General features: G+C 33.0%; 1 pseudogene; it reads left to right on the forward strand.

Annotated features, from left to right (window-relative positions):
- Positions 1–13021: 13021 nt before the first annotated feature.
- LOC149823161 (rhomboid-like protein 19) lies at positions 13022–17052 on the forward strand (annotated as a pseudogene).
- The last annotated feature ends 7628 nt before the right edge of the window (positions 17053–24680 follow it).

Raw genomic sequence — 24680 nt, forward strand, 5'->3', positions numbered from 1 at the left:
AGACTTTTCCGCTAATATTTAAGAGATTGGTCACTAAAATACTTTGAGCGAGCAGTTGAGCCCATGCTTGAAATTGTGCAGCATTTCATCATTAGTCTTATGGGGTTTTAGGCTCGAGAGATTGGATCTCAGAAATGAGATTCCATCAATTAAGCTAGCATTTTCTGTGGAAAATTTTGGATTAGCAATCTAAACGCCAATTTCGTGATGGATATTTGCAGGCCAAGGCACCAAAGTTTCCTAGGAGGTGCCCGTTCATACCCGATTCTGATGATTGAAGGGCCTGTCTGAATGTTCATGTCAGCAATATCATTTAGTAGGAATTGGTTGTAAAGCCATGTAAGTGGACATTTTGCTGATAAATGGTAATTGGAGCCGGTATGTTGGTCGTATACATCTCGTTATCAGTGATTGCGTATTTTTTGCTTCAATTGAATTTTGCATCTCAATGGGTAATATTGGGATAACATGGTTAATTAACTAAATTGTTTGTTTGAGTGATTTTTGTCTACTATACACAAGTTGGTGTTTTATGGAGACCAACATTGGTGACAAAGGCAGATCCGGGAGGAGATATGTGGAAAGCTCTGCCAAAATCTGTTCCCTGCAGCAGATCACGGAAAGCATCTCAGCAGGACATGCCCAGAAGATGAGGAGGTTAGGCATCGCGAGCTCTGGGGATCAATTCGTGACTCTAGATTTTTTTTTCTCATAGAGGTTTCAGATTTGCTCAAGAGGGTATGCAACCGATGCTTATTTCTGAATTTTAGGAGGAAGATCTGCAGAGCATGCACCCTTCGATGTCCGGACAATGATCCAAACTTAGTAATCGGCACATTCTACATCTTCATGTGATCCATAATAGGAACAAACTTGATCTTTGTGAGTGGTTATCTCATTGGGTCATAGTCGCCTAAATCATCTAGGAGCAAGAGACAAAACTCTAACTTTTGTGGTTTATACCTTTCAACGGTAGTTTATGACATCTGTCCAAAAGTCTTTCTTGAAAAGCAAAAAACAAAACCAGGTGTATCTCTCGAAGCAGAAAGAGAAGTGTTTCTGCCAAAGTTGCGAAGTAGTCAGCAGACCCAATAGTGTCATCCATTATTCTATTTCACAAAAGTGAGCAACCTCAAGAAATTGATTGATGTTATTCTATTTCACAAAAGTGAGCAACCTTGAGAAATGGATTGATGAATAGAATCAATATCTTAAGAGATAGATCATAATGATTTAATAGCGCTACTAACCAAATAATGTTTGTCACCACTTTGAAAATCTAATAGTACCTAGTGGTGACAATAAATGAGAAATAAAATTGTGAAGATTTTGCATGAATGGTTTCACGTTAAGGACTCAGAGCATTTCACTACTTCTTAAGCATCCAAGTATGAAGTAGTACTAAGGAAAAATCATGATAGATATTTTAAAAAACAATGAATGCAATGAGGTAAAATGATTCACGGTGCAATAAAGCCTACTCATAAGTTGGCAAGTAAAGCGGGTAAAACATTTAATAATGTTTGAATAAATAAAGGATTCTATATCATTTCATCCACTTGACCAAGAGTTTTCAAACGGAAATACATTTTTAAAAACCTTTAAAAATCGAAATTACTTTAGGATCCAACATTTTTGAAATATATTTATGAATCTTTCATTAATGAACACAACCTTCTTTGCCAAACTTTTTTCATGATGCTTTCGAAAAATATGTTTCATCTTTTATAGAAAAAAAACTTAAGACTGTCTAAAGAGAAGCCATGAAAACCAACTGATTGAAACTCCTATATAAATCGTTATAGCAACAATGTGTGGACGTCTTAAAATATGTTTTTAAGCAAATAATATGTTTATGAATATTTTATATGAACAAAACCAAGATATTTCAAAACTTATTTTTTTCAATAAAAAATAACTGTAAAGTTTTGTATGAATACAACTCATACATTTCACGACTTTTAAACATGATAACTTACACCAAAGAAAATCATGACAAAATAACATTCAAACATTTCAAAATAATGCAACCACAAAAGCAGTACATAACTTTGAAAACCCAATTTTGTCAAAATTATTTGAAGTACCAACATTTTTGAAAAATATTTGTGACTCTTTTGTTAGTGAAGACAACTTGGTTTGCCAAACTGAACCAATCCATGAAATGTCACATTCAGGCTGTTTAGAGAGAACACATGTAAATTTCCTTTTGAATAGCGTGGTGATAATCAGTAATGTTGAAGCCCTTCCCTTGAACAACCTATCATTGCTATCAAGCCATGTGAATCACAAAGATGCCATCAACCACTATTTTCATAATAATCTATATTTCATATAAGAGAGAATTAGGTTAGCTTCAGCAAATTTACATGGAAATATTGGCCTTCATCCACTGTTTATACAGTTTACTCATGACTTGTATGATTCCAGAATTATTTTTTGATGTAGTAAACATAACCTCTATCTCACTTTTGAAAAAAAATCTACATTTTCCCAACGATGAGCTCTTTCTCAGTCTATAATTATACCATTAAAAGGCCTTATACTTCTTCGTAAGCCAGAAGGCACAAATGTTTACTATAGGAGACACTTTTCCTATATTATTTGCGTACACATTTATTAAAGTTAAGACATTTGTCATGCCATAATCTGGTTCCTATTCGTGAACATATAGATAGACAACCAATACAAGGTCCTCGAGGGTGCCATGGGCAACCACATATGGTTTCCAATCCACATACCCTAATAAGGTATCACTTGTTTATACCAGATTCAATCATATCTATAGTATATTTGATCATCTATTTTGCCAAAGACAAAAGCAGCTATCGAAAAATATTTAATATAACTTATCCTATTCTAAATAGCAATAGAAACTAAACTCTCCCATGATATTGTTTCATTTTGTTGATCAGCAGCAAGACCAATTTTAGATTCTCGATGCAGTCAGTTAATGATATAGGCAAAAATATGGAGAGCCTCAGTCCATCTGCAATTATACATTTATAGTTTCATTCAATCATTCTGTTTTGCCTTGGCAAGAAAACGTAGAGGCATGAAAACTCATCCATTTCTATTTTTCACAAGTAAAAAGAGAAATAGCCAAATGTTAAGTGTAATCCATGATCCTCTTCTTAGATAAAAATAAGACATACTAGTGGAGATTATATTTAGAGAAAAAACTTACAATACCTTGCTGAAAAACAAAAAAAATGATCCCAATATACATGAATAATGGCAGATTCACATCGTTGACTGGAAGTGCAAAAGAAAGTGAAAGAGAAGACATAAATAGTTTCTACACTAATGTAGAATCCAAAGGCAGCTTATTGTCATACTTTGATGTAATATTTGAACTGCTATAGTACATGGCTATTTGCTCTGTGCATGTATAAACCATAGGGTTTACAAAGGAAGAAATAATTTACCAATTACTACAATCAGGTAAACAGATGTATCCTTGCTAAGAAGGTAACATAAATAAGCATGCTAAAGCAGTCAAAGTGGGTCAATTTATTATTTAATAATTATAAGAAACAATTGATGGTGGGGTTGAAGCTAGTAACAATTGATAGGAAATAAATCTAATTTGCTGCAATTTTGTAGTGATGAATTCTTAAAAAACTAACTTGGTAACATAATCCCAATAAATTCAATTTATCATTACTTTCAGTATATCGTGATAAAATCATGATTTTATCCTGATTTCAATTTGAATTCATTTTTTATTTTCATTCTAATTTTTTGTTTTTGTTTGTATTTGAAATCTTTAGTTTCTTCTTTACTTTGAAACTCACTATGTTCTTGTTTTAGAAAAAACAACTTTGAAATATTCTAAGATTTTCACTGATAAAATCTCTAGAAAAAATTGATGTTTGATGAATGAAGCTTAAACAAGCTAGTGATATTCTGTAAAGTGGCCCTGTGATTGGAGCAATTCTATAAGATTGTGGGAAGATATGTGCAACCACTTAGTGAAAAGTGTTGGGTGGATAAGCAATTAGAGGATAGAGTGCAGGCAACCATGATATCTGCCTTGAGATAGATGATAGAGTATAGACAACCAAGATATTTGTCTTAGATAGATGTATGAAACAATAACAAGTTCAAAATTAACTCCATGCTACAAACCTCTCAAAAAAGTTTTCACATGGGAAAGTAGGTTACACATAGCACCTAAAAGATAAGATTAATGAATATCAATCGAGATGATTCAGACATGCAATTGTAAAGCCTACAATATCATCAGTAAAAGAAAAAACCAATAAAGGTGTGGAAGGGACAAGACCCTCAGACATGAAAAAATTTGGAGTTACTCAAGTTTAGGGTTAGATATGTTTCTTTGTACCTTTAGCTCCGTGAGAGTTGAAACAATGATTAAATCAAATGACTGTAAATAGGTTAAAATTTGCTTTTCTAATAAAAAATAACTTTATGATTTTTTTGTATGATTACAGCTTAAACTTTTCAAAGCTTTCAAATTTGATTCGTAATGCTAAAGAAAGTCACAACCAAATAACATTTAAAGATTTCAAAAAAATGCAACCACATAAGTACCACAACTTTGAAAACACAAATTTGGTAGGAATCAAACACATTTCATACAACTTCAGGAAAACTTTAAAAGTTTAAAATATTATTTGCACACATAAAGATTTTATTGTATCCGGATGAAACACCAAAATTAGAACAAACACTTTTCAGACAGAAACACATATTTTTTAAAAATCAAAATTATTATAATTATCAACATTTAAAAAAAAATATTTGTGACTCTTTCGTTAATGAAAACAAATTGCATTGCCAAACTTTTTCCATGATGCGTTTTAAAAATATCATTGATTTATAACAGAAAAAGAGACTTCCATTGAAATTTCGTCAAGAGACACCATTGACATCAGTTTGAAACTAATATATCATTTACTTTAAAAACTATGTGTCGACATGTTAAAATATGTTTTTGAACAAAAAATATGCTTATTCATATTTTGCATGAATGTAACTCAAGATTTCAAAACTTTTACAATTGTTACATTATGTAAAAATGAATCACGATTAAATAACATTTAAATATTTCAGAATAATGCAACCATAGAAAGATACCTACAACAATTTTGAAAACTCAAATTTGAAAGCTCAATTCTAGTAGGTGTTGAAATCATTTCATACATGTTCATGAAAATTTCAAAGCGCAATATTTTTTGAAGTTAAAAAAAATTGAATGAAAGAATAAAACCGCTTTCCTTCAATTTGTCTAAAAGGAAGCCACTTAAACCAACTCTTTGAAACTAGTAAATAAATCACTTTAAAAATAATTTGTGAGTGTCTTAAAATATGTTTCTGAGGTAATAATATGTTTATGCATATTTTATATGAACACAACCAAGATATTTCAAAACTTCTTTTTTCAATAAAAAATAATTGCAAGTTTTGTTTGAATACAATTCAAATTTCAAACTTGATACCTTACGCAAAAGGAAATCATGACAAAATAACATTTAAATATTTCAAAATCATGCAACCATAAAAAAAGACCAAAATAACAACATTTTTGAAAAATTTGCACCATGTTTTGATCAGTGAAAACATGTTGTGTCAAATAATAAAATTAGAACAAATTGTTTTGAGACAAAAATATATTTTTAGAAACCTATAAATATCATAATGATTTTAAGTACCAATATTTTTGAAAAATATTTGTGAAATTTTCATTAATGAAAACAACTTGCTTTGCGAAACTTTATTCATGATGCTTTCGAAAAATATCTACAATCTCTTACACAAAAAACCACTTTCCTTTAAATTGTTTAAAGAGAAGCCATTTAAACCAAATCTTTGAAACTAGTATATAAATCACTTTAGTAGCAATAATGTGTGGATGTTTTAAAATATTTTTCCCAGCTAAGAATTTATTTATACATATTTTATACGAACACAACCAAGATATTTTTGAAAAATTTGCACCATTTTTGTCAAAAAAATTTCTAATATGCCATTCATTTAAACTGCCTTACTACTCTAAAAGATTTTTAATTTTTTTCTATTCAATAAAATATTTCTTAATGAATAGAAAAAATCGCTATGTTTAAAATTTCCTTAATTAAAATGCATTGCCAACATTAATTTGAGACTAGTATATGGAACAAAGATTGAAGCAAATATGTGTAAAAAGGTTAAAATTTGTTTTCCAATAAAAATATAACTTTCCTATAATTTTATATGAATACAACTAAAACATTTGAAAACTCAATTTGTTTAGGAAAACATTAAAAACCCAATATTATTTGCATTTAAAACATTTTCAAGTGCTCGAATGAAAGACCAAAATTTGAACAAACACATTTGAAATGCAAATATATACCATTCAAATCTTTTAGAAATCCAAATTAATGTAAGTACCAACACTTTCAAAAAATATTTGCAACACTTTGATCAACGAAAAGTGAAAAGCGCTCTGGCTTGCCAAACATTTTTCCTTGTGTTCAAAATCTTTTAGGTGTCATAGTTATTTTAGGCACCTACATTTTTGAAAAAAGTTGTGATGACTTTATTAATGAAAAAGACTAGCTTTGCAAAACTTTTTTTGCGATGCTTTCAAAAAATATTTTTGATTTCCAATAGAAAAAGACACTTTGAAATACTCTAAAGAAAAACCATTGAAACATCGGTATCAAACTAGTATATCAATCATTTTAACAAATGTGTGTAGACGTGTTAAAATATGTTTTCGAACAAAAAATATTTTTAAGCATATTTTGTATGAATACAACCAACATGTTTTCAAAGCATTCAAGCTTCAATAAAAGGAAAGTCCGGGTAGTCATCACAAATATTATGTACATTTAGGTTCATGAGAGTTGAAAATATAAAAGAACTTCCCTCGCAACAGTAAGGTTAAACGGAAACATTACAACTTAGATATTGAACAATGACCACAACCATCATTTTGTAGGCACCGATATATGGAAAAAAATTATACTTTATACAACTAAATGATTTCAAAACCCAAAAACATGTGGACCTTGTGTGATTGAGAAAAAACAACAAATCCTCACAGCAAGTTGCTTATCTTTAATTTATTGTAAGGAATGAATATACTAGATAACAATAAATATTATGCACTTTCACATTCATAAAGTGATAAATAGCATGCCAAAGAAAGCTTCTTAAAAAAAATCCCATGAAATTTTGGATATAAAAATCAAAATCACTCTATGACATCCTTTTGACATATCACATAGGCCACACTTGAGTTCATGACCATAATATAAACAAACTTGATCTTTGTGAGTGGTTATCTCATTGGGTTAGAGTCGCCTAAATCATCGAAATGGAAGAGATAAAACTCTAACTTTTCTCATTTATACACTTCAAGGTAGTTTATGACATCTGTCGGAAAGTCTTTCGTGGAAAGCAAAAAACAAAACCAGGTGGATCCGTCGAAGCAGAAAGAAAAGTGTTTCTGCCAAAGTTACAAAGTAGTTAGCAAACCTAATAGTGTCATCCATTATTCTATTTCACAAAAGTGAGCAACCTCAAGAAATGGATTGATGAATAGAACCAATATCTTAAGAGGTAGAACATAATGATTCAATAACACTATTAACCAAATAGTGTTTGTCACCACTTTGAAAATCTAATAGTGCTTAGTGGTGACAATAAATGAGAAATATAATTGTGAAGATTTTGCAGGAAGGGTTTCACGTTAAGGACTCAGAGCATTTCATTACTTCGTAAGCATCCAAGTATGAAGTAGTACTAAGGAAAAATCATGACAGATATTTTAAAAAACAATAAAACCACAAAAGCAGTACACAACTTACGCCAAAAAAAATCACGACAAAATAACATTCAAACATTTCAAAATAATGCAACCACAAAAGCAATACACAACTTTGAAAACCCAATTTTATCAAAATTATTTGAAGTACCAACATTTTTGAAAAATATTTGTGACTCTTTTGTTAGTGAAGACAACTTGGTTTGCCAAACTGAACCAATCCATGAAATGTCACATTCGGGCTGTTTAGAGAGAACACATGTAAATTTCCTTTTGAATAGCGTGGTGATAATCAGTAATGTTGAAGCCCTTCCCTTGAGCAACCTATCATTGCTATCGAGCCATGTGAATCACAAAGATGCCATCAACCACTATTTTCATAATAATCTATATTTCATATAAGAGAGAATCAGGTTAGCTTCAGCAAATTTACAGGGAAATATTGGCCTTCATCCACCGTTTATACAGTTTACTCATGACTTGTATGATTCTAGAATTATTTTTTGATGTAGTAAACATAACCTCCATCTCACTTTTGAAAAAAAATCTACATTTTCCCAACGATGAGCTCTTTCTCAGTCTATAATTATACCAATAAAAGGCCTTATACTTCTTCGTAAGCCAGAAGGCACAAATGTTTACTATAGGAGACACTTTTCCTATATTATTTGCGTACACATTTATTAAAGTTAAGACATTTGTCATGCCATAATCTGGTTCCTATTCGTGAACGTATAGATAGACAACCAATACAAGGTCCTCGAGGGTGCCATGGGCAACCACATATAGTTTCCAATCCACATACCCTAATAAGGTATCACTTGTTTATACCAGATTCAATCATATCTATAGTATATTTGATCATCTGTTTTGCCAAAGACAAAAGCAGCTATCGAACAATATTTAATATAACTGATCCTATTATAAATAGCAATAGAAACTAAACTCTCCCATGATATTGTTTCATTTTGTTGATCAGCAGCAAGACCAATTTTAGATTCTCGATGTAGTCAGTTAATGATATAGGCAAAAATATGGAGAGCCTCAGTCCATCTGCAATTATACATTTATAGTTTCATTCAATCATTCTGTTTTGCCTTGGCAAGAAAACGTAGAGGCATGAAAACTCATCAATTTCCATTTGCCATAAGGTAAAAGAGAAATAGTCAGATGTTAAGTGTAATCCATGATCCTCTTCCCCTATAAAAATTAAACATACTAGTGGAGATTATATTTAGAGGAAAAACTTACAATACCTTGCTGAAAAAAAAATGATCCCAATATACATGAATAATGGCAGATTCACATCATTGACTGAAAGTGCAAAAGAAAGTGAAAGAGAACATATAAATAGTTTGTACACTAATGTAGAATCCAAAGACAACTTATTGTCATACTTTGATGTAATACTTGAACTGCTATAGTACATGGCTATTTACTCTTTGCATGTATAAACCATAGGGATTACAAAGGAAGTAATAATTTACCAATTACTACAACCAGGTAAACAAATGGATCGTTGCTATTGAGGTAACATAAATAAGCATGCTAAAGCAGTCCAAGTGGGTCAATTTATTATTTAATAATTATAAGAAACAATTGATGGTGGGGTTGGAGCTAGTAACAATTGATAGAAAATAAATCTAATTTGCTGCAATTTTGTAGTGATGAATTCTTAAAAAACTAAAGTGGTAACAGAATCCCAATAAATTCAATTTATCACTACTTTTTGTATATCGTGATAAAATCATGGTTTTATCATGATTTCAATTTGAATTCATTTTTATTTTCTTTCCAGTTTTGTGTTTTGTTTGTATTTGAAATCTTTAGTTTCTTCTTTACTTTGAAACTCACTATGTTCTTGTTTTAGAAAAATCATTTTTGAAATATTCTAAGATTTTCTCTGATAAAATCTCTAGAAAAAAATGATGTTTGATGAATGAAGCTTAAACAAGCTAGTAGTATTCTGTAAAGTGGCCCTGTGATTGGAGCAATTCTATAAGATTGTGGGAAGATATGTGCAACCACTTAGTGAAAAGTGTTGGGTAGATAAGCAATTAGAGGATAGAGTGCAGGCAACCATGATATCTGCCTTGAGATAGATGATAGTGTATAGACAACCAAGATATTTGTCTTAGATAGATGTATGAAACAATAACAAGTTCAAAATCAACTCCAGGTCATGCTATAAACCTATAAAAAATTTCACCTGGGAAAGTAGGTTACATATAGCACCTAAAAGATAAGATTAATGAATGTCAATCGAGATGATTCAAACATGAAATTGTAAAGCCTACAATATCATCAGTAAAAGAAAAAACCAATAAAGGTCTGGAAGGGACAGGACCCTCAAACATGAGAAATTTTGGAGTTACTCAAGTTTAGGGTTAGATATGAATGGAGAAATAGCATCACTAATCCCTAGTATGCATTGTAAAGCTTCAGTGATGATGATGATCGATTCCCTTTCACTTAATGATTTATTACCTGTTTCAAAACTCAATTTTGGTTTAAATTAGAAACATTTTCGTGCATTGGAGTGAAAGACTAAAATACAAAAAGGGACTTTCAGAACCAAACATTTATTTTTAAAGCTATTTAGAAGTCAAAATTATTTCAATTACCAACATGTTCGAAAAATGTGCAAGAAGTTTTGATGGTGAAAACAACCTATTGTGGGAAAACAATTTCTGATAAGCCTTTTGTTTAAGTACTTCCACTCTAAGAGTTTTCAAATTCTTTTTTTTCAAAGAATCTTTTGACTTAATAGAAAAAGTCACTCTGTATGAAATTTCATGAAGTAAAAGTCATTGGCAACATTAATTTAAGGTTTGTATATGCAATAATGATTTAAGCAAATGTGTGTAAACAAGTTAGAATTTGTTTTTCAATAAAAAAAACTTTATAAAATTTTTTATGAATACAACCTAATCATTTTAAAGAGAATTCACTAAAACCATTGATTTGAAACTAGTACATAAATCACTTTAGCAACTGTTGGTGGACATGTCAAAATATGTTTTGAGCAAAATATATATTTATAAAAAATATCTTTGATTTTTTAAAGAATAAAACTACTTTATTTGAAATACTCTAGAGAGAAACCACTAAAACCAACAATTTGAAACTAGTATATAAATTACTTTAGCAACTATGTGCAGATGGGTTGAAATATGCTTCAAGCAAATAATATGTTGATGCATATTTTGTATAAACAGTCAAGATATTTCAAAACTTTCAAACTCTAAAAAAGTTGTAGAAAAAAATCCAAGGCAGTCATGATAAAGCACATTCTCCTTACAAGTTTTTTCAAACTGGGACATATAATACATAGAACTTCAAACAAGACAATGTAATTTCAAATAAAGTAAGATACCGCATGACCTCCTATGTAAAAAGAGTAGATCCTGAAATTGATAATGCTTAAAAGATATTTGGTGTCATACGAAATACAGATAAGATATGAACACATGACAAGCCCTCTGACCCCATTTCCATTGCATTAATCATCGTTGCCTTGGTTATAGCGACACAAATACACCTCAAGCAATAATGAACTGTCTTTCTGTATACCATCTCCATAGTTTTTTGTTGCATCGAACTTGTTGATTGTTCTTAAGCTTCAATTCTTGAAAAGTAGTTGTCCAAGGTTGTCCTACAATTCTTAAGAAAGGCAGATTCGAGGGTAACATATTCCTAGTTTGTTTTAACCTTTACCTAATACTTTTTTTACAATAACTATTGTCTAATTTTCTTTGTACCTTTAGTTTCATGAGAGTTGAAACACTGATTAAATATCAAATGAGTGTAAATAGGTTAGAATTTGTTTTTCTAATAAAAAATAGCTTTATGAAGTACACACAAACAGGAGAGGCTGTTTGATCACAAAGATCGAACCCTACCTATTTAGAAAAAGAAAGGTGTCATCCGGCAAGAGGTGCCTTTTGAACCAGGGGATGTGTACGTTGGTTCAATTCAAATCATTCATAAGGACATGCCAACCAGTGAGATGATCAAGAAGAAGACAGTCGGGAAAATTGCTTTGATGTATATGGACAAGGTCAGACAGTGGGATAAGAGATATACATCAAATAAATCTCATCGAAAAACTTGGTTTTGACAACTCACACTGGCTTGCCAGAAAATCTGTATTCGTAGGTCATCCACGATGGGCCTCACATCCAAGGTTCCTTTATCACAACAGCCGCACAATTGTGGGAGTCTACAAAGAACGCCACTACATATTCCCAATACTAAAATGATGGAGGATACTTGAGAAATGGCAAAAACCGGTACAAGGAAAATAATCACCCTACAAGAACAGGTATTCAAGAAAGTTTGGAAATCCCTCCGAGAGCAGCAATTACTTTAGTGTTTGCAATGAGAGAGAAAGTGCTCATGTAGAGTTGCCTACGAAAGTTGGGTTTTTAAATGCCAAGTAGATGTAAAATATGCAAAAGGAAAGAAGAAACAAAAGTCACCTATTCTTTAGGTGCCTTTAGATGACTCATGTATGGAAAGCAATATCCAACTTGTTTGGGAGAGTTTGGAAACTAGGTGCTAATTTAAAGGATGACTTGGTCAAGTGGACATGTAGAAAATTCAAAGAAAAGAGGTTCAGGGAAGTTGGGACATAGCCTATCATGTGGTGATTTGGATGATAAGGAGGAAAAGGAATGAGACAAACAAATAATGAAAGATGTGATTCATGGTGTGCGGGAACATGTGATGTGCATTCTCAGGCACTTTGAACACCGATTGAACATGGTTTGGTTTAAGAAGTGAACCAAATGGGTACACGACCTGCAAGTGTACTGCATATGGCCTTATTGAGGCTGTGTGACTCTGTCATTATTTATGAATTGATTGTGAATGATACACTGCAATTTTTGTTACAATGCTTGAATGAGCTAGATAATGTGTGAATGTACAACATGATGTATTTATATGCAGCATGATGTTATGGTATATAACATGATGTTATATAGTACTATAAGACATAAAATGCATGTATGCACACATGGATGCTCATAGATTAACTTGTAGTTTAAAAGAACCATTGTGGTGTCATAAGTGCACGAAAATGATATGTGACATGTTGATAATATGTGGGCTTATTGAGATTGTATGCTAGTGCATTATTTTTGTGAGAACCATGTGATTACTTTATTTAAATTGTTGTTAGGATGCACATGATTAATTGTGTATATTGGTACACGATGAGTACACCATTGTGTTCGAATGGGGTTGATCGCCCAATCAGATGATACATGGTGAGGTGCATGTTTTAAATTGAATAATAATGCATGATGATGCCCATGTTAAAAATGAATAATGATGAATGATGATTCACATGTTTTAAATTGAATAATGATGCATGATAATATGCATGTTTTAAACTAAAAAATGATGCATGGTGATGTGCGCGTTAGAACTGGACAATGATGTCGTTAGAGTGGTGATTCTCTAACGATGATGTTGGAGTGGTGGTTCTCCAACGATGTTGTTGAAGTGATGATTCTTTAATGATGCCATTAAAATGATGATTCTCTAACAATGCCGTTACATTGATGATTCTCTAACAATGACCAGTTAGGATGATGATTCTCTTACGGTGCCCATCCAAGGTGGTGATTTCAAAGATGGAGGGGTGGTGATGCTTTTGCCTTGATGGTGATGCCCTTGGCTGACTAGGGTGGTGATGCACGATATCGCCTCGAGGAACATGTGCATACTAGGTTAATAAAATACAAATTGTATAAAAATACTTCTAGTATTGCCTTGAATTTTGGTTTTTACCTGTGACAATACCCGAAGAGAATTAAAGAGAAATCTCAAATTGATTGCAAGTAACATATTCATGCATTCAAAAGTAATAATATAAAAGATAAAAACTACCTCATGCATTATTCATTTATTCATGTTTCATGTGTGATTGCAAGCATAACCGGATTGGTTTATATACCTTAACATTTTTTAAGGTTGAGGCATGTTTGATTTATGCCTTAATAATTAGATGCCTAATCATGAATATGTTTTTGTTATATAACATGCTAAACGAATAATTATCCAGTCAAATGTCTTATACATGTTATGTTTAATTATACATGTTCTAAAAAATGTATGTTTATGTTTACTTATCTATGTATATACATGCAATGATATCATGTTCCTATTGAGACTTGATGAGTCTGACTTCTATATTACAAATATAGGAGTAATGAGTAGAAAGCTGAAGCGATAGCGAGATGCTTTGGGTGGTGCCAAGAATAAAATGTTAGATTTGAGATGTGTCTCAATTTAAAAGATTCATTAATTTATCAAATAATTATTTAGAAACAATTTATGTAATTGATGAATGATTTTAAAATGGTTTATGAACCATATGTATCTTTTATGTTTGGATTCAAGTTTCTGAGTTGAAAGCGAATTACGAGTTAGACATGGACCCAAGTTCAATGCAAGAATTGGATTAAGTACTACAATAAGTTGAAATATCTATAACCCACTCAAAATTTTTAACCAAAATAAAAAATAGATGTTTCTGCAATATTTTTGTTTTTGTGATAAGAGTTATTGTTTTTGGTTCTCTTTTTCGAACTCAATTCTAGTGGGTAATTAAACACTAGTGCTTGTGCTTAAGCTGACTCTCTAAAGTTTATTCTGGTTGAAGCAATGCCACTGATAAGGCCTTGCATAAAGAAAAAATTATTTATTTTCTGGTTAAAATTTTAAGGCATTACAATTTATGTATATTGTTTTGATCAATTCTAACTCCATAGCTGTGACCTACATCATTCATTTGGTGAAGATCAATATTTAAGTCACTGAAATCTAATTATGTACAGGTTTCTTGGTAATTCAAAAATCAATGGTTGTCAAAACACATCTTGTGATTTTAAAAAACATATTTTTCATAAAAAAATACAATCCAAGCTTTGATTGTTATTAAATTAATTATGCTGAACCCGTCTATAAGATCAAATTTGTTGAAAACAACTTGCATTATAAGATTTAAGAGGTATGAAGATGGGGGATGACATAGGGGATGAGTGATACCGAACTGCTCTTAGCCGGTCTATTTAGAGTTCAAAATCTAGGTTTCTTTGGAGAAAATGAAAACATAAATTTGTAAGGCAGATCCATAACTTGTGAAATGATGGTTGAGTACATCCTCCAACATTCCAAAAACAAGGTGATAAAAGGGAAAACACTTGGCTTGGGGCACGTTTGCTAGCCCTTTGCAGTTGTGTTCACAACATAAGTTTTGTATTTCATGAACCGAAGTGTTTGCTTCAATATGATTTTCCAGGACTATAACTTTTGTTTGGAATCTTGTGACAGCTGGTTACGTGGAGCAATCGATTGTGGGGGTATAAACATCATTCTCTCTATAAAATTCTTTCATGATTCTATTTTTGTAGAAAACCTTGCTGTTTGATATGGTTCATTTATATGTATATACTCTGGTTTTACAGTTGGCCATCAGCATAATTGTTCTTCTTTTCATTGGGAAACTGCTAGAGCCTATATGGGGTTCAATGGAGTTCGTGAAATTCATTTTTGTAGTTAATATATTAACATCAATTTGTGTTTTCATCACAATGACTGCTCTATACTATATAAGGCAGGAAAGCTTTCTGTAATCAAGGTGTTCTTTTAGAACCATTGCTTTTGGTATCTTATGTTCCAAATATGCAATGGAATGCTTGTGCTATTTACTTTTTGGTTGGTTCATCCCTTTTTTATCAGCTTCTGCACTTTCAGTTTAGTACGTCTTTGCCTTTCAGCTTGTGCATGCCTGCATGAGTGTGTGTGCACTTTCTTTTTGAAGTCTCCAACATAAGGTTACTTTTCATGGAAAAATACAAAACAAATCAACAGATCTCCATACATGAATTCCTTGAACATTTATCACCAATTTACTCTGATCACTTTAATCTCATTGTAATCAAGTGGCAATATTATGATTGCATATATGTTTGTTTCCTTATAGCCTTCTAGATCTAATTGAGAAAATTTGGTTCTGTTTCTAGGTTTTATATTTACAGTGTCTGGCATATTGTGATGCTAGTTAGTTTTCGTTTTTGAAACTCTCCTTAGATATTTAAGACTAGAGATGCATTGTATCCACCTCTCCTGGTCATTATTTCATGACTTTAATTTGATTTTGTTTTATTTTTCCTATAACTGCCTTCTTCCTCCAGTACATCCTGCTTTCTTATTTGATTGGATTTTAACGTACTTAATATATACTCTCACCAGTTTTTGCAAATTTTTATTCTTCAGTTTTTCTTTGGGAAAAGATCAAGGCTGTTTTCTTTCTTGAGAAAATCTGGTAAAACACAAATAAGAAATGAGTAATGTGAAAATGGTATAAACAAAAGGTACAAATGGAGATGAACAAGAAACGAAAATACTTTGTCAATATTATCAATACGCAAGAAAAATGGGTATGGTGGAAAATCTCAAGGAGACCTAATTTTTGCACTATTTCCCTGATATTATCTTTTGAGTTATCCATTTGAGTTGTGATGAGTTTCACAAAAAATCTGAATTTCTTGCAATGCCTGTCATTATGCTCTCAATCATTTTTTCTGGTTATAATAATTCATTATGTACGTATGTGTATGTGTATGTGTATGTATGCATGTGCATATATGTATATGTACATGTCTTGCTTCTTGATCACATTAAACCAACAAGCAATGTAACTACGGTAAAATCCTCCTTGTGAAGATTTCATGTTGCAAATGATGTTATAACTTGTCATGACGATTTCTTCTGCCCTAGCAAGTAAACGTGCAATCCTGCTGCATTGTAAATTTCTTGTTTATTTTGGCAGTTATAATCCTATATCTAGGTTCCAAGCTATCCTTTCAGGTTTTCTAGCGGGTGTCAAGCAAATTATACTAGATCAAGAGCTTCAAATATTTTTCAGTTTGAAGATTAAGGCTAAGGTTCAACTCTTCTCTACTATTTCTGGGCAATTTTCTTGTATCCAAGACTTTCAAGTTAACTGGGTGACACTTTCTATAATCTTCTTTCAGTGGTTGTCATCACTTCTTGTATTGATATCAATAATTATAAGCTTCGTTGTGGTGGAATCTTCAACATAGCTTCCGATTGTAATATTTGACACATACATGAGTTGAATCTATTTGAGGTATCTTCAAAGAAGGCTAGAAACAACTCTGAAGGGTGATCCAAGTGATGAGTTTGGGTTTGCCACCCCTAGTTCTTGCGGAATTGTGATCTTTTTGATTTCTTAAATTTTGTGTCCAATCTAATGCATCTGGACTGGAATGTACTTTGCTTCTGTTCTTCATGGTGCTACTTTTTTCTCTTGGCCTTTGCAGACCACTTTGTGGATCCTATTCCGACTATTTTTGATCGTTTTCTTTGTGGAAGATCTAATAATCAACCCGAAGGTCATATACTGCATAGCGACAAACGTTTTTATCGACAATTTCTGGTTTTTCAAAAACTCGGAAGAAATTGAAAAAATTCTAAAAATCTCGCATTTTTTGGCAAAATCTCGGCAATAAAAAAATAAATTAAAAAATATTTTTATAAGAAAATATTAATAAAAAATATTTAAAAATAAAAATACATGACTTTTTTGCCATAAATAACAGTTTAAAACGTAAATATCCAATTTAAATCATGGTATTTATGTTTTTTTCATAAATCTCACGATATTTTGAAAATCTAGTGAGAAATTGCCGTTTTAAACTTTCAGTCAATTTCTTGTGATATTATCGTGAGATTTTCATAAATATCTCGATATTTGTCACACTGATATACTGGTGGGGACTCCATTGCCTGGTTCTGACCCTATAGAGGCATCTAGGAGGTGGTGGATTTTCCAATTTATCTTTTATATCAGCATGAAGTTGATGCTTCATATATGAGGCAAACAACCGCAGCTCGATTTTGCATTTGCATCAGTAATTTATTTATTTATAGATAAAATGGATAATTAGTTCGTTATTAACAGGCCAAAAATACTAGATTCAATGCCCATGATATTTGATGAATTCGAGTTCACAAACACTAAACACCCCCCCTTCTCTCTCTCTCTCTCGTATATATGTAGGCATATAAAAGCCTGAAAATAATTCAACTTGCTTCTGATAGTTATTATGGGCGGAAATTCTTTTCTTGTGGCAAACAAATCCATAATTTGATTACTTGAAAATGACGAGTTTATCTTCCTACTTATCGCCAAGTTGATGGCTGCTTTCTACTTTGGCAATTGCTGGCTATTTCTTTTGAGACGTCTATTGACTTTTGAAGATCATCTGGAGTTCTGAATCATGTAATTTTTTCATCAAACAACATGTATTCGCTTGTTTATTTATTTTTTCATATTTGCAACTATACATGTATGATCTGTTCTTAAGTTTGTACACCACAGTTCTCGAGATGCAAGGTTGTTGCAAATCTCAGTTTTTTCATTCTAACAGTATGAGGCATTGTATTGCAATTTCTCACTTAATAGAGCTAATAGTTTTTATTCATAATGCATTTGGATCGGCTAAGGACCGCTTTGGGTCCTAAAATTGAACATCAGACAGCTGACCCACTTGTAAGTGGGTCCAGATGTTGGACCTAATCTGAACTTTGGGCCTACAAAAATTGGTTCTGGTCCGGTATAAAATGGCTTAGTTCTTTGGTTCAAAATCGATTTACCTAATCCCCTTATAATCCTGTCTTACAAGATCCCTAATAGGCTTATGAAATCCAGGCATGTACATTTTTGGTCAAGCATTCTACCGAACACGATCTCTCAACCACCCTTAACCAATGTAGTTAGAATTGGTTTTTGAACCGAGTCAAATAAAAAAAAAAGCTAATTGAATCAAATCAGTCTTTTAAAATAACTTTTGAAAAGATTTTTTTAAAAAATTAAAAGACTTACGTATTTTGGCAGGTTCAAATCTGAACCAGCTAATTCTACAGGGGGTCTGAATAGAGATGTAAACAACTAGGATTTGGGTTGGATGTGGCTAATACCAAATCCGACTGATCGGATGTTGCCTGAACAGATTCAGATTTCAATTCGAACTTGGATGGTGAAAATCTCATACCAAATCTGCTTTTTTACATATAATTGGATCCGCTATATCCATCCAATCCGCATATCCGTCAGATTTGGTAGCAAAAACCAAAACCATATCCGCATCCTACTATAATAAATTAAGATTTCAACTTACCAAATCCAACGAAACAAAGTCGGATTCGGTCAGATACCATTGACATCCCTAGATCTGAATCAATCCTTTCATTGAATTGAATTGAATTGAAGAGGGGTGGATTTGCTTTTATTCTGATAACGCTGCCCTTAATTGATGCATAAGCTTTATTTGGGAGCATTGCATTGAAATGAAAACACCATTTCCATGTGTTGCCAAAATATAGTTTTGCCAGACTGTAGTGTTGAGGATGGAGCCTCCCAAAATAGGGATGGCAGTGGGGCGGGGTGGGGGACAAGGTCTCCACCCCCGCCCCGCCTCCATCCCCGGCGGGGATGGATTTTAACCTCCACCCCCGCCTTCATCCCGGTTTCATGTCCTCCATCCCCAGTTCAAACGGGAATGAGGCGGGGCGGGGCGGGGATATTGTGGAATAAAGTGACGGGGACAGGTTGGGGCAGGGATGAGGTGGGGAAAAGTGTACGTCCATCCCTTAATGGGGATGGATTTTAACCTTCGTCCCCGCCTCCATCCCCGTTTCATACCCTTCATCCCCAGTCCAAACAGGGCGAGGTGGGGCCCCGCTTTCCCCCCGGTCCACTGCCATCCCTACTCCCAAAACATCTCCTTTTAATGGCGTCAGAGCTGCCAACTCCATTGCTAATGCAGTTTTTCGGCAACACCATTGCAACCCAACAACAGAGAGCATGAGAGCAGTGGAGAAATCGAGAAACAGCAACACCTCCAATTCAAGGCTTCCAAACAGTCTTAATGACAATGCAAAGCTATCTATGTCACATTTGGGTTTCAGGCTCTGATTGCGAGCTGGGAGTTGGAGGGAGCTACAGTATTTGAAAATGTAGATCCAATTAATTCCTAGAATTGGGAGCTAGAGGTGGTGGTTACCAAGACTGTCTTAACAATACCGAAATTTCTAATTAGTTTTAACCCTTCAAAACTCTCTCTCTCTCTCTGCGGAAAGGACAGGTTCGAAGGTACTGTGAGAAGACCCTACCAGTTCATTCATACAAGTTCAAAGATTTTTTTTATTGGCAAGCTGGGGTTAGGCAGATCCCTACCAGTTACATTTTAAGAAGCAACTTAAACAAGTGGGAACCAATCAGGAAGTTTATCTTTTCAAATCTTCACGTGCTTATATAGTTCCAACCTGGTTAAGCATAATTTTTTTTTCATTTGCTGCCCGCTCACATTCAAAGCGATCGAACCTCAATAAGATGTTAATTTCCCATATCACCAGTCATCAAGTGTTCACCTCCACCTTCCAAAATTCTATTTGCTCTTGATACAACATCTATAGTATTACACAAGTAAGATAAGTAGATCCATTTTTCACAAACATGTCGATCAATGTAAGATACTAATTTCACCTGATCCTTAGTGGTGCTGTGGTTTTAAGACCCAAACACAAAATCAAAAAGATGTTCAGATTCGATAGGACCTCAAAGAAGGAACATAGATTACCCAATGATAGCCAAAGAAACAATCAACTACAAGACAAGAAGATTTGTGTGGTTCAGCAATGTGCCTACGTCCATGGAGAGAGTTCGATATGATCTTATTAATGAGAAAACAATCACCGTATAAAAGAAATATGTAAAATCATAAAAAAAATGAACAATAACACTTATCGTTCGATCCACTAAAAAGAATGATATGTGCAACCAAAACTCTCATTTTCTTGTCACCAATATGTGTAGCTAAGGAAGTACCTCTATGTTGGTCTTCAATGGTGAAACAACTATTTTACCTAATGTTTATCATAGAGATCTTCTTCTTCCAACAATGAAGTTTTTAATGAAGAAGTGAGACTTTGATACCAATTGTTGACTCCCAATTGACGAAACACTCAGGAGGGGTGATTTGGGTATAAAGTTCTTTTGCTTTTTACAAAGATAAATAACGATAAATCTAAATAAACACAAAAAGCAAGATTCATAATTTATAGAGGTTCAGCCAACCCCAACCTAGGTTCTCTTAATTGCGAGTTCAATTCACTAAATCACTCATTTAATAATGCTAGTTACCGATACAATCGTTTCACACCAGTTATATTATGAAACACCAACATGAGCTCTCCCGACTCACCGTAGTTCAACCTTAAAGCTACCAATACAAAGAACGATTGAAATAGATCACTCTTTACACAATACAAAATCTAAATACAATAAAGAACAATGGTGAGTGAAACCCTATACAAAAAGCTCTAAAAGATTCCAATATAATAGAGAAAAATCGAGGAGATTGTTGTTGGAGAGCTTTGAAATGCTTGAAAGCTTGAATCTTGATGAGCATGAGGAGATATGTGATTTCAATAACATTTAATTTTGTCTTCCATTATCATTTTATAGTTAAAGATGAAATAGATCCGTTGTGAACGAAGAATAGCTTTTACAATGGCTATATGACCGTTAAAATCTTCTCATTGTGACCTGGAGTTGACTCTAAAATTTTCAGGAGTCGACCCTTTTTTTTGGAGGATCAACTCTTCACTTTGAGGGTTGACTCTTTAAATCAAAGTTGAACTGTTTCATAACTTCAGCTTTCACATGAGTCGGTGTGTCAATATGTATGCATTCGGTTACCAAAGGGTCGACTCTTCCTTTTGGAGGGTCAACTTTTTTGTGCACAATCAATCTGTCTATGTTCGATTCCCTGAAGGTTGACTCTCCATTTTTGTGGGTCAACTCTTTGATGCACAATAAAAGAGAGTGGTCGACTCTTTCTTGATGGAGGGTCAACTGTTTTTTTTTTTTTGAGACTTGATATTTATGCTTTTTAAGAGGTCGACTCTATGTGCTTTTTTTTGAATTTTTGAAAGTTGATTTAGAAGCTCTTTAGGGTAAGGGTTCTTTTTCATTATAAGCATGTATATATTTTCAAAAGTTTTCATTGAAATGGTGTGATCTTTTAGCACTTTTGCGAAGATTTTTACAACTAAAATTCAATCCTTAAAAATAATGTGAGTAAGATTAAATCTCTGCACACTTTAGTGAAATTCCACTAAAGGGGGGGTGAATAGTGAAATGTGATAATGATCGATAAAATAAAATAATTAAGCAATAAGGCACAACACATAAAACACAGAAGTTATACTGGTTCGGTCAATATCCAGACCTACATCCAGTCCCCAAGCAAACCACTTGAGATTCCACTATAACATCCGAATTACCGGATAAATAGTACAACACCCTCTTCCCAAGAGGTCTTCTTCTCTCAACAGAGAAGGGGCACACCCTCTTCCCAAGAGGTCTTCTTCTCTCAACAGAGAAGGGCAACACCCTCTTTCACAGAGGTCTACTTCTTTAAACAAAGAAGGAATACAGTGAATAAACAGATTTACAATACTTCCTATAGAACCTTCAGAATGATATGAATGCACTAATGAAGGATTCTAAGAATGTTCTGTTTGTCACTCAGAGGATACTCTTTGTCAAAGAGCGAGCTGAACTTGACTTTTTCTCTTTTCTTCCTTTTTCTTTTTCTCTTTCTTTTTCAAGGTTCTCTTTTCAAATCACGAATAGAAATTTTTCTCTTTGTAAGCTCACACGTCTATTTCATTCCATCGTTGGAATAGTTTATTTGAGTGTGTTTATATAGCCTTTAAAAAGTAGTCGTTATATTTTGGAATTGTAACTTTTTGAAATGTGAAATGTTATGTCATTTCAAAAATATCTTTTAGAGAAGATCGAGAATGCCTTTTTCCATAAGAGTATAATAGAGGGTACACTAGTCGTTGTATTGTTTTAGGTAATACATATTTTATGTAAAAAGTCCATTTCTTACAATAGTACATTGAACGTTGGGTTGTAGTTTTGTCTTTATTCTAATTAATGATTTGAGGTACATTAGTACTTCTTTGCTTTAAATGAGTGTAAGTACTATGAGTGTTTTGAGATATTTATTTGTACATAGTCATGTCAAGTGTTTTCTTTATGTTGTGTTTTTCAAAGTCTTCAAAGAGAATAAGGACCAAAAGAAGGTCGACATTCTTTGAGAAGGATATTTAACAAGGATTTGTTACAGAAGGCATTTAATGCTTTGTAGAGAGAATAATGACTTCAAGTAAGTCGACATTCTATGGTTATGAAAAAGGTAACTAGAGAGAATGATGACTTCAAGTAAGTCGATATTCTATGGTTATACTAAAAGGTAACTAGAGTCCTTTTAAAAATATGTTTTATTTGTTTTTCTCATATGTAGCCGATTTATGTTTTTGTCTTCTTCTTGTATTAAGAAACATTTCATTAAAGAAGATAACTAAAGTCTTTTCAAAAACATATTTTATTTGTTTTCTCCATGTAGTCGATGTTATGTTTTTGTCTTTTTCCTACATTCCTTTTTTCATGTTGTCTTGTATATAGTGTAAGGTACAATGACAAAATGTCTTTTTCATAAAAGGTTGTAAGAATGTACAATTATTATATGACAAAATATCTTTTTCATAAAAGGTTGTAAGAAGGTACACTTATTGGTTTTCAAAAAGGAGCTTTTTGAAACTATCGTATACTTTTATGATATAGTGTTTATGAATGAGTATGTAATATGCAATATGCAAGTTCCTGAAGGTTCTGTTACATATGACTCTAAAGAAGAAAAAATCTTCATCTTGAGGTAGCCGATCTCTTCATTTGAACTTTAGGAAAGCATGGCTCATCAAGCTTTTTCTTCAAGGAGTATGATTGCACCATAGTTGTACTTGAACAGGAAGTCTCCATCCTTATTGGGTGAGATATCCTTGCATCAAATACTCGTTAGATTTATGGCAAAACATATTCAGTCATAATATAACATTATTTCAAGAGAACATATTATCATATCATATAAAATCAAATGAGACAGTGTATCATATTATGTGACATCAAAACCGAGTTTCTCAACATTCTCCCCCTTTTTGATGATGACAAAATATGCTCCCCCTGTCAAAAAGACATTATGCATAGAAATAATAATATGATAAAAAAGTGAAATAATGTTTAAAGAGAGAATATTTCTCCAGTAATGAGACAGGTTTTCTCCCCCTTTGTCATGGACAAAAAGGAGGGATCAGAGTAAGAAAGTTATTACAGACCAAATATAAAAGTGATTTAAAGGTTATTACAGACTAAATATAAAAAATGAGTCTATCTCAAAGGTGGAGAAGGTGAAGGTGTCCGGTTGGCACGATTCCGCTTGCGAGTCTGCTGCAACAGGGCTTGATTACGAAGGATTCGATCTTGAGTTTGCTCGATATCCATCATAGCAGAAAAGTAATTGAAGGAGGATATTGGATCTTCTTCATCAGAGCCGGGCATGTGCAGGGACCTTAGATTGAAGGTGGTACCATCGAGGACGTGAGAGGGACGGAGGATGACTTCGTTGTGAAGTGGTACTTGGAAGTAGTTGAGAATGGGAGTTATAAAACACCCAAAAAGAAGATGCTTAAATTTCTGATAACGAATAAAGAGGTCGAAAATAATGGATGACCAATTTATCGGAAGAGAAGAAAGGATTGCGTAGATAAGAAGAGAGATTTTCCGAGGAACTAATCCCTGGCGGGGATGCTTGGGATAGATGTTGTGGAGAAGAATCTGGGCAAGTAGCTGAGCTTGAGGTTGGAGATTCCTCATGTGCCACGGAAGTTGGTAGCAGTTGGTGCAGAGAAGTATTTTTCGAAGTACCGATCGGTCGATTGGTACTATGGC

The sequence above is a fragment of the Nuphar pumila genome, chromosome 10 (assembly GCF_984573655.1).
Source record: "Nuphar pumila chromosome 10, dmNupPumi1.hap1.1, whole genome shotgun sequence".
NCBI classification, from domain to species: Eukaryota; Viridiplantae; Streptophyta; class Magnoliopsida; order Nymphaeales; family Nymphaeaceae; genus Nuphar; species Nuphar pumila.